The following is a 15,800-nucleotide window of genomic DNA, read 5'->3' as shown; positions in this document are numbered from 1 at the left end:
TCTGCAAGCTTTACAGCCTTATGTTGCGCCTGCTTTGCTATTTAGCAACCAAACCATTTAGAAACATCATACCATGGCTTCCCATGATCATTAAATAGCTAATCCTTTAGAAACAAATCACCTTTCAGTAGAAAGGTGCATCAGTGCATCAGTCAGCCCAAGTCTTCAAACTCCAAATTCAGATGCATGACATTTGTAGCTATGAATTTAGTTTGATACTAAGCTTCCCAGTGTAATGCAGAACAATGCGCTTATGATGGAAAGGAATTCATTCTTACCTTTCCTTAGCTACATACTTCACCACTCCCATTCACACTTGGTATGTGACATTTTGTAAAAAAAAACAAAATACCTCTTTGACACACACAACACACATAATCAGTGTTTGAAACATCATAATTTTTCTTTACTTTTGGGAAAACTATGCCAGAATATATTTGGCAACACAATGTGATCCAACTGTTGCCTCTTTTTGCGTCTATGTGACATCCTCTGGTAGTGACATTAGAATTATGGTAATGCCTTGCTGACATTTGGCAATGGCATCCTTGTGCCTTGCCTGAACAACAGAGGTGGCATGAGGTCATGCTGGCTCACTCATATACAGACTCAACTTGGCCACTCATTGTCACATGGGTCACGAGTGAGCTTGTTACCCACCCAGGCATTCTGCCAGCCACCTCTGTCTGTCCCTTGCTAGGCAGCCCTCAGTCAGCAGCAACACAATGAGGCCATTCTAATGGACAGCCAGTTGGACATAGTTTTTATTTTAACATACAAGACTACTGAAAAATCTAACAGTATTTGCTTACAGTGTGTTAGGAATAGTGATTATGTGAGGAGGTACTCTATGTGTTTGTGTGTGGTCTGTGGGCTGATTTTTCCCAATCAAACACCATGGAAACGAAACAAACACACAGAGCAAAAGACTGGCTGTCCATCCAATTGTGTCAAAGTACACATTGACAATGCAGTTCCTTAATGCTCTGTGTCCCCAGAGCCATTCCCTGAGCCAATGACCATACTTGGAGAAGGACAGTGCAGAATGAAATCTTGCCATTGATGCTGATGAAGCTAATTACAGAGGCAACCCAGCCTCATTAACCCTCATGTTTTGCACTCATTAGAGACATGTTCACAGCTCACTTCTTCTGTATCAACAGCACACACACTTGTAATGAAAAAAGACTCACAGTTCTATTACACATACTAGAGATATTCACGCACATGAACTGAGAAGCTCTACATGGCTTTGTGTGTTTAGCAAGTCAATGTAATATTCAAATGAACAAGAGAAGACTTGCTGGTGAGGTGAAAAAAAGACCAGCTGTAATTAAAAAGTATCGTGATATTTGTTTTGACACAGCGATGTCTTGTGAACAAAAATGAGGAGTAGCCTAAAACAGATTCATTCTATTCCTGAGAAGGTAAGTATAATTTAATCCTGCATGCATTTATGAATCAAATGTGTGTGGTATTTTAAAGCAATTTTCAGGAGAAAAAAAAACACAATAAAGTGCAATTTTTCACATCTATAGAAAAAAGAAGACAGGGTTTTCTATAAACTATGTGCATGAAAAGGCACTCCCAGCATTATTTGTGTATACACACAATAGTAGAAATCTGAGTGAGAAGAGCTCAAATGCATGCATTTCAAAACATCAAGGACCTTCACTTAACAAAGTCTGTATGAAGTATTTTAGGGTTTCATTTGTTAGGTAAGATATAAAACAGTTTAGCCACCCTTCTGTAACTCCTTCTGGTATTATACCAGGCAAATTTCGCTACTGATAGAGTGTGTACTGAGACAGGGGTTTTCCCTCATGGAAGAATATTTTGCAGCCCCTAAAGAGGTGTTAACCAGTGCCAAAGGAAAATTATCCACACCAAAATGATAAGAATTGAGAATAAAAACAGCAATGCAAATCCTTTCTCCAATTTATCAAACATCTGTTGAACATACAGAACATTAACTTAAATACAACATCTTTGATTTCCAGCAGTCATCTCCCCTTTATCCACAGCCACTATATTTTACACATGCGGCTGGCGCTGGATAAACACAGACAGCTAAGCTGCATTGTTTAGACTGGGCCTGAACACTCTGCTGTGAAGCTAGTGCTAATGGGAGGGAGGACTTCCTGTGATTTCTCATAAAATAAAAGCTGTTTTATTTCTGGTGAAAATCTTAAATACACTGAATTACCACCACAGCGTAGCTACTTCTTGCATCATGTCCTGCCTTCTGCACACCTTGCCTAAACCCACACACCTCTCCCTCAAACTCACTCCCCTCCCCTGCTTCCAATATTGTAATAAAATGTTTTTGTTAATTGGGGTTTCATTTATTCAAGCACAATAGACATTTTTGTTTATCAAATAGTCAGAAATAACAGGAAAATGCAAATAAGGTAACACAGACTCATAGTTTTTACTGTACACACACTGAACATTCTTACTGTAGAGCGTAGTTTCCGAGCCAGGCAAAACCCTGATAGAGGAATATGAGCAAACACAGAGCAACAAATCAAGCCAACATAAATACACAGCTACAATTTGCATTAGAAATGAAGAAGAGAAAATGAAAATAAGATGAATGTAGCATTCTTATTAGTGAATGTGTTCACACACCAATGTCAATAAAGAGGGCAAAACTCAAGGCCAGGATATGAACCAATAGTCCTACTTGGCTTCCCAACTGATGATGCAGCTAATGAGTTGCTTTGAGATCAGACTGTTCTCATCCCACTGACACCTTGTTCTCTTGGTATTACTCTCCAGGAACAAGACCCTTGACATCTGTCAACACAACACATCTCAAAATGTACACGGAAGCCTGTTATTTATTAGTCTGTCACACTGTAGTGTTGTTTTTCTAAGAACTGAACAGCTGTATTAACCCTACAAAAGAGATATTAAGACAAGAGTATTAAGACAATAAGATAAATGGTAACGAGCAATACGTGCTTAATGAAAGGTACTGTCAAACGCAGGTATTGATGCTCCTTGCATTCTCTTTTTTTATTTAGTATAATGCAGATATTCTTACTAATATCTGGTCCAAAATAAATATTCAAAGCATAGGGAAATCTACAAATAGACAAAGTATCAACCAAGTATAACATCCACAAAAATCATCATGTATGATGAAACCTGGCCCTAGTCTCCTATTCTGTTTTGGTAATAAGGTCTCTGGTCCATCACAGGGGGGCTACAAGATGGGTTGAAAGCATCCTTTAATGTAGTATAGTGCGATTAAACTAAAACACTGGATAAGCTACCTAACATGCTTTTAATTTCAAGAGTAGTTTGAGGAAAATGTGTTATTGTTCTGCAATTTATGATTTAATGCTGATTAATCCCTTAAGGTAAACTAATCATTGTTCAACATCAACTTTGGGTAGAAGCCTGTAGAGGAGGTCTTTGGACAGTGTCACAGTAGACACGGATCAATGTAGCCACAAGACATGTTGCCTTATTAGTGAGCAATGCAACTATCACTATCATTCTCTAAGGATTTCACACAATGTCATAAAAGGAAATGTAGGAAGTCCCTAACTGAAGCAGAAGTGGTTAAATGCAGTCAGATGAGGAAAAGTGGGTCCACCAAATGAAGAAACAGGAATTTACAACATTGACTAAGATAAATGGAATACTATAACCATCAATGACTGCTGTTATAACATTGGAAGTGCATACAGAGGAGAATAATTCTTTCAACATCTAGTATTTCCTTAGAATTGACATAAGCTCTCATCATAGAGATATTTTGGGTTCCTTAAATAATCACAGTTCTCCAAGTAGCATGACTAAGTTGCTCACAATGGAACCACCTATTGCATGACCTCATTATAAGCTCCAAATCACACTTCGTCAGCCAGTCTGGAACCGAGGATGTGACAGCCAGGGAGGAAATAAACCCTCCCACATACCAGGCCATGTGTCATTCTAACAATTCAACTCTTCCTTGCAACGCATTAAGAAAGAGTGCAGTCTGGTCAGCTACTCAGAGAAAAAAGGTTATGTTCTCTGCGTTTGTTTTGTTTCTCACAATAGGAAATACTGACTCCTGAATTTCCAGACAGGCATATTCTGGAGACCAACTGTCCTTTATAAAGTATTATACAGGAGAATCCTCAGCAACAAAAAGCCACATTAAACACTGAGTCAAAGAAGGGGCTATATCATTGATCCTATAGAACCTGGAATAATAACTGGCAGCAACCCATGTAGTGCAATTATCCTGAATTGAGACCCTTCTGAACAGAACCCATGAAGTGGTGAGGCCTCTGACAGATTATAGGCTCTTAAAGTATCAATATGCTTCAAACGAAGCACTTGAACATCAATCAGCATCAGCGTCTAAAAGCCCTTGCCCTCACACCTCTCTGATTTCGGAATAAAGGGTAATTTTTTGAGAGTGACAATCTGACAAGTCCATCCCCTTCACATGGTGACTGGAAAAGTTTGTGGAGGTGATACAGTATGCAGGGTTTAAACTCTCACACAAACACTTCTGCCACTTTTGGCATGTACAGCTGAGTGCAACACCATGAATGCCTATAAGAAAGGACTGCCTAAAAGTGTGCACCATCAACTTCATTTGGATGATTATTGCATCACACCTGTTTAAGATGGAATGCTTTTTGCCCTGACTTAGAGCATGTACAGGGCTGTTGGCCAAGGCCACAGTGCCAATAACACAATGGGAAAGAAGCCGTTTCATGGCTTATTGATATGGTGTTTTGCCCAAGACACAAACAACTGATCACTTTTTCTTAATTTTTTTCGAACTAAATCCACTCCTAATGAGGAACTGCGCAATGTGCTTTGGGCCCATAAGAAAATATATCAGTCAACAACTTTTAGAAGTTTACTTAGGATTTAGCCTGAATCACACTAAACACAAATGTTAACTTGTGTCAAATTTCTGCTATGTGCCCATGGGAAAGGAGATGTCATCTGGGGAAGAAGCTAAAAATTTGAAATTTTGTTTGATTTATGGTTCCATTGTGTAAAGGTTTACATAAGCAAATATACACATGAATTAACAAGTCAACATCCTAACATTAGTGTCTTTATCTCCTAAATGCATGTGGGCCTAAGATATCAATAGAACTGGCTGACAGTGTTTCCGGTGTATGGGGCTCAGTAACCGCACAGTGAGGATATTTTGCAAGTCATCCTGCCTGTTGCTTTCTGCCAATACAACACCACATGCCAGCCCTCCTCAGAGCATCTCAAATGTCATACACCACTGTTTCAGAAGACATCAGTGGCATTCACAGGAAGCTTGCTAAGAGACAGAGATTAATCTATAAGAGAAAAAGCCTTGCAAACATGCCTCACACATCCCCCTGTGGAAGACATAATGAAATCCCAGACCGCTATACCTTATCCAGGTTGCCTAGTAAGGGATTAGAAGAAGTCTCACTTTGAATCCTGCTGTTTATTTGCAGTATTAATGGCTTTCCCTGTACTTACCCTGACAGTTTAACTAATGACATGCAAAGCGTCTCACAGCCCAGTGCTCAAATTAATGCTACTGCCAACATTGCGGCTACAGTAGGTTAACAGCTAATGGCCCCACAGGTAATGACAATGTACAGATATCTAATAGCTGACAAAAGATTATATGCCATATTGTTTGGGGTTATTATTAAAAAGTACATTTTGAGGCGAGAGGAATTAAAGCTTAGCATAACTGAATATATATTACTATAGAATGACTCTTTGTGCCTGTTTGAGATTTCTCTTATCATGTGAACACTTTGAAGCCACTTATGTACTTAAACTGGGTGATAAATATATAACAGATTATCTTTTCAGTTGTGTGGATGCAAGTAAGGTATGTAACATGTTTCTCATACTTTCATACTCCCTTTGTCTCTGTTACAGTATACAGTATAAACGCAGTAAGCAGAGCAGGATGGTAGTGTTCAGTGTCGCTAAATGAATTAGCCGAGACCAAGGTGTGTGAGAGTGTGTTTGTGTGTGTAAGTGTGGTCATGTTTGAGCGACTGAGTGACTAAGAGGCTATGGTAATCTGGTAAATGCATTTCTCAAAGTCCTTTCAGATTTCAGGTTCTGGAGACAAATGAACAACAGCAGGCCAAACAGAACCGAAACTGTTCTCAAGAATGCAGACAAACTGGTGAGACGGGTGGAGATTGATGTGTTAGGCAGTGAGCTGAGTATGAACTGACTCCCAGCCTTCCTCAGCCATCTAGAGCACTTTCTATTTGCCACTGAAACAAGATAACCAAGATAGTATATTGACGAAATACGATTATGTTATTGCTTGTGGAAGGTCAGTGTAACACTTTTATCCTTCACAGCCACAGTTTAACAAACTACTGGTGTTCCATTTCGCTCGAGCCTCACTCGTTACTCATCATTACTGTTAAAACATCATGACTCCTGTTGTTCAACTGTGTCTTCCTTAAATTAAAATCTTATGTTTGCAAATGTGTGAATTAGTCTCATGACACTTGGGGTCATTAAAACTAATAGACCAATGTGCTGCATATAATTTCAAAAACATTACATCCATAAAAGACACCCAGCCTTTCTTAAATTACTGAGAAGACTTTTTAGAAATACAAGGTTTCTATCGTATGACAGTGCTATGCCAGAGAAAATCCACTGTCTCATGCAGGGACAATGGATAAGGAAACAAACAATGTCAATGACAGACAGTAAAACCTCTAGGGACCCAGACATATGGTAGGATCTTAGTCGACATTTCTGTTGGAAAGTAACAGCTACTGACCAAAAAATATGCTTACTATTGACAAATGTAGACATAAGTGTGGGTGTAGTGTAAGCTCGCCTTTGAACTATGCTTCTCTTGCTGAGAATATGTCTGTTGGTGTGGTGGTTGGTTTATGTGGTGTTCTATCAAACACCACATAAATCAAAAGCTTTCCTGTTTTTTTGTTTCAAAAAATGTTTGAATATAATTTAAGTTTTCATTACTTTCATCTGTACACTGTACCTATAGTTAAAGCAATGAGAAATCAAATATTGTTTATGGTCTTTGAACAACCAAAGTAATAAACAGCCATCCTAGAATTTCTATTAGAAAAGCTTGTCCATCTGAGCAACCAAATTCTACTCCTACACCTGTTTGACTACACTGCAAATTCTAGGTCTTTATGTCTGCAGTTTCTTAGCATTTCATTAGTTCAAACTGTAATATGTAATGTATGTCGTTCATCAGTGATGTGATGGAAAAATGAGACAGGAAAGGCACACGTTTCTGATAAGAGACATATGTTTGTATAATAAAATATTTCTTCGTACCTCCACAGATAATATTATTAGACAAGGGCTACTTCATGTTGTCATTATATGAAATGCAAATGACTGATTACAAACTTTGCGCCTGTTTAGGAACGTTTTCACGATGCTCAAAGTCCATCCAATAAAGTGTTTCAAATGAGACACTTTATTCTTTATTCATTCTTTATTCATTCAAGCAATGATTCATTGTCATAGTTCACTCAAGATAGCAACAAGGTGAGTTAAATAAGATTCTACACTGATAAAAGCAAAACATAAAAAAAGTGTGGGGAAACATATCCCTGTGGTTTTTAATAGCAATTAAATTATTTTCTATGTTTTGTCCTCTTTTCACTGATATTCAAACATTCTGATAAGAAGGCCATTATGTCGGATTTGGAAGAAATAACACTTTCTCTCAAATGGCCATCAAGATATTTGGATTGCTCAGTTATTGGCAGCGATGGCTCAACTGTTGAGGATCACAACAGTGAGAACACACTGGCTCGTGAAAAGCATGTGACAGAGTGTCCACTGGGACTAGGAAGTAAAAATGAATCCTGTATTAAGAAACAGACAGAGAGAGAAAGACAAGGAAAGTGTAGGCTTTCATAGTACAGTGACCCTGTCTTTAAACCAAAACTACGCAACTGCTTTAACTCAAAAAGAACATAAAGAAGTCATGTGTCTTTGAATACAAGTAATACTCTGTAAGATTCAGCCTATTTCATACCATGTCTGTTCACTGACCCAGACGTTGTTCATGTTAAATAATGCAACCCTCACTTAACTGCTTAACCTCGTCAACAAGCCCTCATTATTTTTGAATGAACTCCTTGGCTGCAGCAGTGACAAAACTGTGACATAGACAGAGAACTACCTCTGCTCCAGTTACACTTAAGACCAACTCCCACAGGAAACACATCTCTCTCTTTTTTTTTTTTTAACTTTTAAACTCAAGAATTTGTATGATTCTTATGAAGTTGCACTTTAAATAGTTTTCAGAGCTGTCATTTAAATTTTTGTTGGTCTTTTTTAGTTTATTCATTTTCATAAGAAAGTTCTTCTATCGCTATTTTAACAAGCAACTGTACTATACAGTGGTTTAGCAGTAGTCACATGTACAGTCCTTCCCATTAAAAGCAATACGCTGGTTACAGGAACAAAGAAGAATTATGATCACTGTTTTTATTGAGCGCAAGAGGTCATCCGTGTAATCCTGTTTTTGCAGACAGGCTATCAAGACAAACCCAGGCTCTGTTCATAAGGCCTTGGCCTAGTTAAAAGTGCATGGTTTAGTTATGGTTTATATTTCTGAAAAAACTAGGGTAAACACTCAGCAGTTACACTAATGTGGTCAAGTAGGCCTTTCTGCGGACTGGCAGTATCTACACAACACACCCACTTTACTACATGACACACCCACTTGGTTAGGTTTAGGCAAGAGCAGTGAAATGGTTAGGGTTAGGGTTAGGGTGTGTGTGTTGTGTAGCATGCTGTTACGGTAACTACATATAGACCCTTCTCAATCTGGTAGGGACTAAGCACAAGTCTGAAGTGTATAAAAATAAATCCCACTAGCCAACATAACAAGGGCAATGGTTCCAGTATGGGTCCAGGCCTTTGGGGCAGCCATCAGCCCAGCTAGCCACATCTGGTAGAACCCAGGAGAGGACTGGACCAACTTCCTGTTTTTCTTCCACAAAAGACTCCAGTGTTTCCCAAAATAGCTCCCAGTACTTGCCAAATGTCAACAATCTACATTCATTAATTTCCACAAATACAGAATGAGAAACTAACAATTGTGTGATTGCATCATGGCAGAAGTAACTTGGGGGAGTTCTTCTCTCTGTTGAATCGGGGCTGTTGATTTTTTTCTTTTTCTGATGACATTTACCATACCTCTGACTGGCTGCCTTATCTGTCTGGAGTAATTAAAGTTTCGTTCCACTCTATACAGTACTACCGCAGCTGGCTTCTGGGGCACACATGAGACATCAAACGCTGTTGAGAAGCTACTTCACAAGGGAATAAAAGATCAAACAAAATCTATTAATAACGGGTTGTCGGGCTGAACATTTAATCATTAGTAAATGTATCGATTTTGAAGTACTGAAAGATTTCATTTAGAATATCCACTGCAATTAAAATAAAATGACAAATCTTCTCTAAAAGAATTTGTTCCTCTCATCTTATTTAACAATAATTGTGCGCTCCTGGCCAACAATAAATCAAACTGAAACTTAACTAAGAGTCTGGAATGCTAATCGTACATTTGTTGTTAGATTGTGTTGAACAATGTGAAAGAAATTGGGCAAAGCATTTCTCAGCCAAATTGTAATGACAAAAGACTACATTGTTATCAAGTGTGAGAGCAGCTCATGGGAGACTGAAATGTTATGTTATTGTATTCCAGACTAATCTGTGGATTGTGGTGAATAACTGCTAGAAAGTCTAAAGGAGTGGCTTTACTGTTGTAAAAGATAAGTGCACTATTCCTCAGGGCTCAAATTAAAACAGCAAATTTCACTGATGTTCAGACATCTCTATTTTTTCCTGGTGAAAAAAAATGCTTGCACAAAAAATGCTGCCTATGAACATAGTGTAGCTTTGTAAATAATATCTCAGTTTGAAGTGAGAAGTAATATTTATAGACAGGCTATATTTATACATCTTACCACCTCGTCTCTGTCTCTTTCCTCTGGTAACAAGTAATTATTATGACGGTGGTAGCGAGATGAATGGTGCTGTCAGCACACAGTGGAGAGTGCACCTGAAACAGGCCTGCAATTGCTGCTGGCTGGCAGGCTGACACATTCTCCTGATGTCTTAGTAATGGCCATTATTTCAGGGGTGGTATACTGAAAGTGAGGGAGCAGCACCTGTCTGTAACAACTGTGATGTTTTTCTGGCACCTGCATGAATGAAGAGGAAGCTCAGAGGAAGCTATGCTTAGCTACAAAAAAAAAAAAAAAAAAAGCTTACAAATGTTGTTGACAATGAACGGTGGATCCTGCATCCTTATAATGGAAAAGGCAACTTGATAAAATTAATGTTGACAGATTTAAAAAAACAACAACAAAAAAAACAACATATCTTGTCTTTGTGTCGGTTGCGCCACCAGTACCTTACTGACACACATCACAATTGTCTAGAGATCTACAAAGAGTTCTATAGAAATCCACAAAGATACACCCCTATGTAAACTTTTGGAAAGATCACATGTCCAACAACGCCCTGGACAATGCTCTCATAAAAACTAAGTTGCCTCTACAAGCACATACTCATGTGACAATAGCATGGGCTAAATATCTTTGTATTGTTGTAAAGATTGCCGACTGTGTCAAGCTGGGTCAGAGTTTAAGGACATGTCTAAGTATTCTATCACTTCAGTAAAAAAAGGAAGCAAAGACACAAAAATGTACAGTATTTCTTCATCAAGGCTCTGTATAGGTGTAGACTAAAACACCTGTCCAAGAGAGCATGACAAGACAGTTGAATAAGCAGTGAGTGAGGAACTCTGAAGCAAGGCACTAACGACCCCTTATTAAATGAATCACAAAGCTGTGTTGTTAGAAGAGGAGGCTTACTTTGTATGCATTTTTTTTTTTATCAAAATAAGCCTCGAGTCAGGGGCCTGAAAACTGTGACATGTTTAAGAACCAAAAACCAAATAAGGTTAGCATATGACAGAGGGAAACCTGGACTAGCTTTGCCTAAAAAAAGTTAAAAACGTATCTTATAGGACTGGATCAGACTGGAGGTAAAAACAATTTACATTTCCTGAGTAATATCTAAAAGCCTGTAGACAGATTGTAAAAAAAAAAATTAAACTGTATATGTGCCACTGTTCTGTATTGTAATGGGCCATTGTAAAGGAAGAGATTGATTCCAGAAAAGGTGTAAACCTACAAAGTAGTCCAGTTATCAAATTATTTACACATCTGTTCTCCAGGAGGCTATACAGAAAGAAATCCTTTTAACATTTTCACTTGAAAGAAAATACATTACACCATATATTTCTTCAACTAGCTTTGACCAAAACAAGAAGATTTTAGTATAAAAATAGCTTAGACCTGGTGAGAACTTGGAAGGCCATGAAGTGAGTCAAAGCTATGAACAGGTGTACAGTCAACAGGGGTGTAGGCCAATTTCTATGCAGAGTACGATAAGCAGCACATGTTCCTTGTCTCAGGGTGAAGGATGAATATGACACATTCCGTTTGAGGAAAAAAAAAAACACTAGATAAAAGGCACTGCCACTACCTGTTTTACTGCATTGCAAAAAGCTCAGACAGAGCTGTTTGCCTTCCAAAGAAATAACAAGACACCACATCCTATCATCAGTGAACGCTTAGGCATTTCAACCAATGCAAAGGGTGACATCCACTCAGATTTTGAACGGTGAACATTCAGCACCGGGCCAAGAACATGTTTATTTTTAAACACATTTTCACAGGCAGGAAATGAAGACCTGATCCTCTCAAAATCATTTGGATATACCGTCGGCTGTGCTGCCGACAAACACCAAAGTGTGACATCTCCCTTCACCGCACCTGCTGCTCAAACCCTAAACCTCTGTCAGTCTCTCACAGGTGTTAGATTCCTGTTTGTGCTTTTTCTTTTTCTAACAAAGTGACACCTTCCTCTCTCACTCACCTTTTCTAACATAACAGCTAAGCACATACAGCGTACTGGTGCCGTGTCTTTTCTGTGGCAGATGTCAGGTAAACCTAAATGATAATACTGGTGTTATTTTATCTTTTTATTATCAGCAAGTCCAATTAATTTATCCTATATTACCATCAAGTTACAATGAATTTTTCTTACTAATCAGTCCTGTCTGTTTGGCCTAAGTCTGTAGCTTATGTGTCCTACCCATCAAACTCCATTTTTATGCATTTTTATTACCAAAAAAACCCCAAAAAACATAAAAGAGCTGTTCATTTGCATTTGGGTGGGATATTCTGGGTCATTTTAGTAATTTTCTATCAACTCATCAGTCATCTATTTGACTGATCCTCTGATACAATACAGCACTAGGCATCCACCGAATCCAACCTTTTTTGAGTCATATCAATTAGAGTCTGACCCACATCTTCAGATATTGATAGGATATGGAAATTGAAATTTATGCAAAAATCACACATAAAATAATCAAAGAATGCTGTGCAATTTAATCAAGTCTCTTCTCCTTGATATTCACAGCTTCTTGGGCCTAACCACACTGAGTAAGAAAAAAACAATTAACTGATTAGTTGAGCGACACAAAACTAATTGGCAAATATCTGGATAATTAATTCATTGTTTTATGTATTTTTTTAATGCTGGAACCGGAAAATGTCAAACATTCTTTGGTAGCAGCTTCTCAAATGTGAGGATTTGAAGCCTTTACTTGCCTAACATTATAGTAGGCCTAAATCAAATATGTTTGGATTTTGGACTGAACAAGCAATTTGAAGACATCAACTTGAGCTATGGGAACTTTTGTGGCACTTTTCACTATTTTCTGAGCACTTTATTAATTGATTAATTGAGGAAATAATCTGCAGATTAATCAATAATGAAAATAACTGTTAGTTTCAGGGTCAGGACCTTAATAGTGTGAAAACATACCTGAGTCCTAAAATCATCATGTGATGAATTATTACAAGAACAAAGGGGAGAGACAAAAGGAATTTTAGAAATCCAACAGCACCAGAAAACATGGTCCAGTAGTCGCACAGCAGTAGTGGGCCATTGCTTGTAGCTATGAGGGTGCACATCCCTTGATACAACATAACAGATTTTGTGATCAATAAATGATCATTACATGACTTAGGCTCCAAGATATCAAGCCTGTTAATGGGTCCAAAATAATCAGCCTAATATAAGCACTCTGTTGTAGGCTTCTCCCTTGTTATATTAAATGTTGAACTTCCCTTAGACAAGACATTGAACTCCAACCAGCACACTAAGTCGATGTTCTTGTATACAAGACATGCTACATGACAAAAAAGGAATGAGAGACCACTGTGAGCATTTAACTGGTTCAATGGGTGGATGTCATTATGCATAGAAAGCTTGCACAGCAAGTTACTTAACATTTTAAATATACCTACAGGTCAATGTGTGCAAAGAAACCTGTAAAACACCTTGCTGCTATTGACTTTAACTATCCACGCTTCAGGGCCTTAACTTATAGGCCCTGAAGTGTGGATGTAGGCCCATATTTGTAAACTGTTTGAATACAAAACAAGTCTCTCTTTTCGCTCTGGGGCCTTGAAGTCTGTGGCTTTCCTGATGTTAGATCAGTCATCTAGAGGCCAGGTTTGCTGAGAGCTAATCAGCCTATTATATTTCCAGATGTTTTGTGCACCAGCATCACTGCAGGGGATTGGCAAGGTGTCAAACCTGTTCTTTGTAGTTATGATTCCGATGTGATGAGACAAACTCCTTATTTTGTAATCTCCCACGTTTCTGTGTTCCTTCAGGCATGTAATATCATGGAAATGTCTTGATAATGACCTTATGTTTTCTTTGAAACCCTTAAAGTACACAAATTTATAAGTATTCCTACTCTGATCTTCACTCTTCTGGCCTTGGTTACTCCCCCCCCCTCTCTCTCTCTCTCGCTCTTTAGACTTTGCCCTCAAATAGGTCATTTGTAGCTCAGGAAACGGATCAATAATGAGTTCAAATTTACTGGCAAAGTGCTTACCTTGTATCCTCAGTGCCATTCAATCCAGCCTGGGACTTGCATCTGCCTACTGCAGAGTCAAGTTTCACATGTCCGTGGTGCTCAGGGAGCTTCTGAAAAACATGATCAGCAACAGAAATGCAAAAATCATTACGGATGGAAAAACACAAACACTTCACTAAATAGCTAAATGTTTAGCTGAACGTTAAACTAAGAGCCTTTGTGTACAGTGTGTGTACTCTAACTGAACCATATGGCAAACAATGAAAAGCTTTTCCACCAGTAGCTAGGTTAACATATGGGTGTTGTTGGAAGGAGTGATAAAATATTGGCTAATAATTGTGCTGATGTGGTTTAAATAAGTACTTGTAAGCCTTTAATAGCAAACCTAACATCGACTAGTGAAACCAGCCTGTCTTGTGATGCAGGTAGGATAGTAAGCTAACAACAACATTAACTGGCAGACTTGTGTTGGTTCCATTAGCTCAAATTTTACTTCGTATTAAATTGTAAGCTAACGTTAAAGAAAGACCGATAAAAATGTAAACTAGCTTGCTACAACTTGAATCAATTTGTTCCTGCTGGTCGAGGTTATCTTACCAAACTCACAGACTGTTTCAAAAAGAGACATGTAAAACATAGCTCACCGTGTCCAGGAAACTTCATTTTTGTCTGGATACGCCGAACAAAACTGAGCGTCGGAAAAGAGGCTTTTCCCCAATACAGTAACGCACGGTAACGCTTGTGTTATCAGCTCCACGTACTAAGTTGTTTGGACTGCTCGTTTTGTCGCTCAGCCTGTTGACAACTGACTAACTGGACTCAGTTCCTTAAAGAAACAACGCTGGAGTCTGTCCAGACCAGAGTAATCGAGCGCGAGCAGTGGGCTATCAGGCCCTCTTCGTGGTCCGGGTTTGACGATCGATTTTTCGGTAGAGCCGCCTAGAGTGCCTAGAGAAGCTGAGGCAGATGTGAGAGTACACATTGTAAAATGTAAATAAGTTATTATAATGTTGCACAATATTTTCTGTCTTATCAATGCAGGAAACAAGAACAACACAAAATAATAAGTTAATATTACTAGATAATATGAACCCCAAATTAAGTAAGTTTCGAGCCCTCGTTAAATGACTAGCTTATCCCACAAAACAGACAACTGATATAAAGTAATGTTTTCTTTTTACGTGTAATGTCTATAATCAATGTAATGCTTATCTTTTACGTGTTAACAGAAACAACGGCTTCAACTGAACTATTTACATTAAAGCCTGGTGTGATCTATCTAATTAAACACCGTTACAATAAACGCTTCTTGAGATCAAATTCATTTCTGCTGTAGAAAAACGCTGATTATATTTTACATTTACAGTTCAGTCCTGTGATTTAAATAGAGGTACGTGCTGATGAGAGTGTTGCCATCTAGTGTAAATAAAATGTAACTATTCTAAAAAATGCAAGGCTGATCAGACTATGAGCTCAACTTTAGGGAAGCAAAGTTTATAATCTGAAAAAGGACAATAAACTTGAAACATTAATGATTTTTCAATGATAAGATGGAAAACTTTTTGTTATTCTACACCTCAATTTTCTTCATTTTTTTGTGGGCTCTATATTCCAAATTGTCCACAGTCATCAGTTTATATTTCAAGATTTATCAGTGGTGATTGTTTTGTAAGGCTACCTCTACAGTACACACTACAATATCTGTGTTATATGTCCATAAAGGATGCCTTAGCCTTATAAGTCAGTGCACCGGTTTAGTGGTTATATAGTATGTGTGTCATAGTGAACCGTGCCATAAATGTCACCCTACTTTCTCACATGTCAATAAAACCAA

General features: G+C 38.2%; 1 protein-coding gene across 3 annotated transcripts in view; it reads right to left on the bottom strand.

Moving 5' to 3' along the window:
* LOC122979192 (testis-expressed protein 2-like) overlaps nt 1-15,749 on the bottom strand; it is a 34,036-nt gene extending 18,287 nt beyond the window's left edge. For 2 of the 3 annotated variants that reach the window (XM_044346444.1, XM_044346446.1), the window contains exons 1-2: nt 14,611-15,749; nt 13,985-14,076 (exon numbers count right to left, since the gene is read on the bottom strand). The gene's annotated coding sequence lies outside the window, so the exon portion shown is untranslated. The remainder of the gene's footprint in view (nt 1-13,984; nt 14,077-14,610) is intronic. The other variant, XM_044346445.1, reaches the window with a different exon arrangement.
* Between the last annotated feature and the right edge of the window lie 51 nt (nt 15,750-15,800).

The sequence above is a fragment of the Thunnus albacares genome, chromosome 3 (genome assembly GCF_914725855.1).
Source record: "Thunnus albacares chromosome 3, fThuAlb1.1, whole genome shotgun sequence".
NCBI classification, from domain to species: Eukaryota; Metazoa; Chordata; class Actinopteri; order Scombriformes; family Scombridae; genus Thunnus; species Thunnus albacares.
The sequence above is the reverse complement of the archived record's forward strand: the minus strand, read 5'-3'. Positions and strand labels throughout refer to the sequence as shown.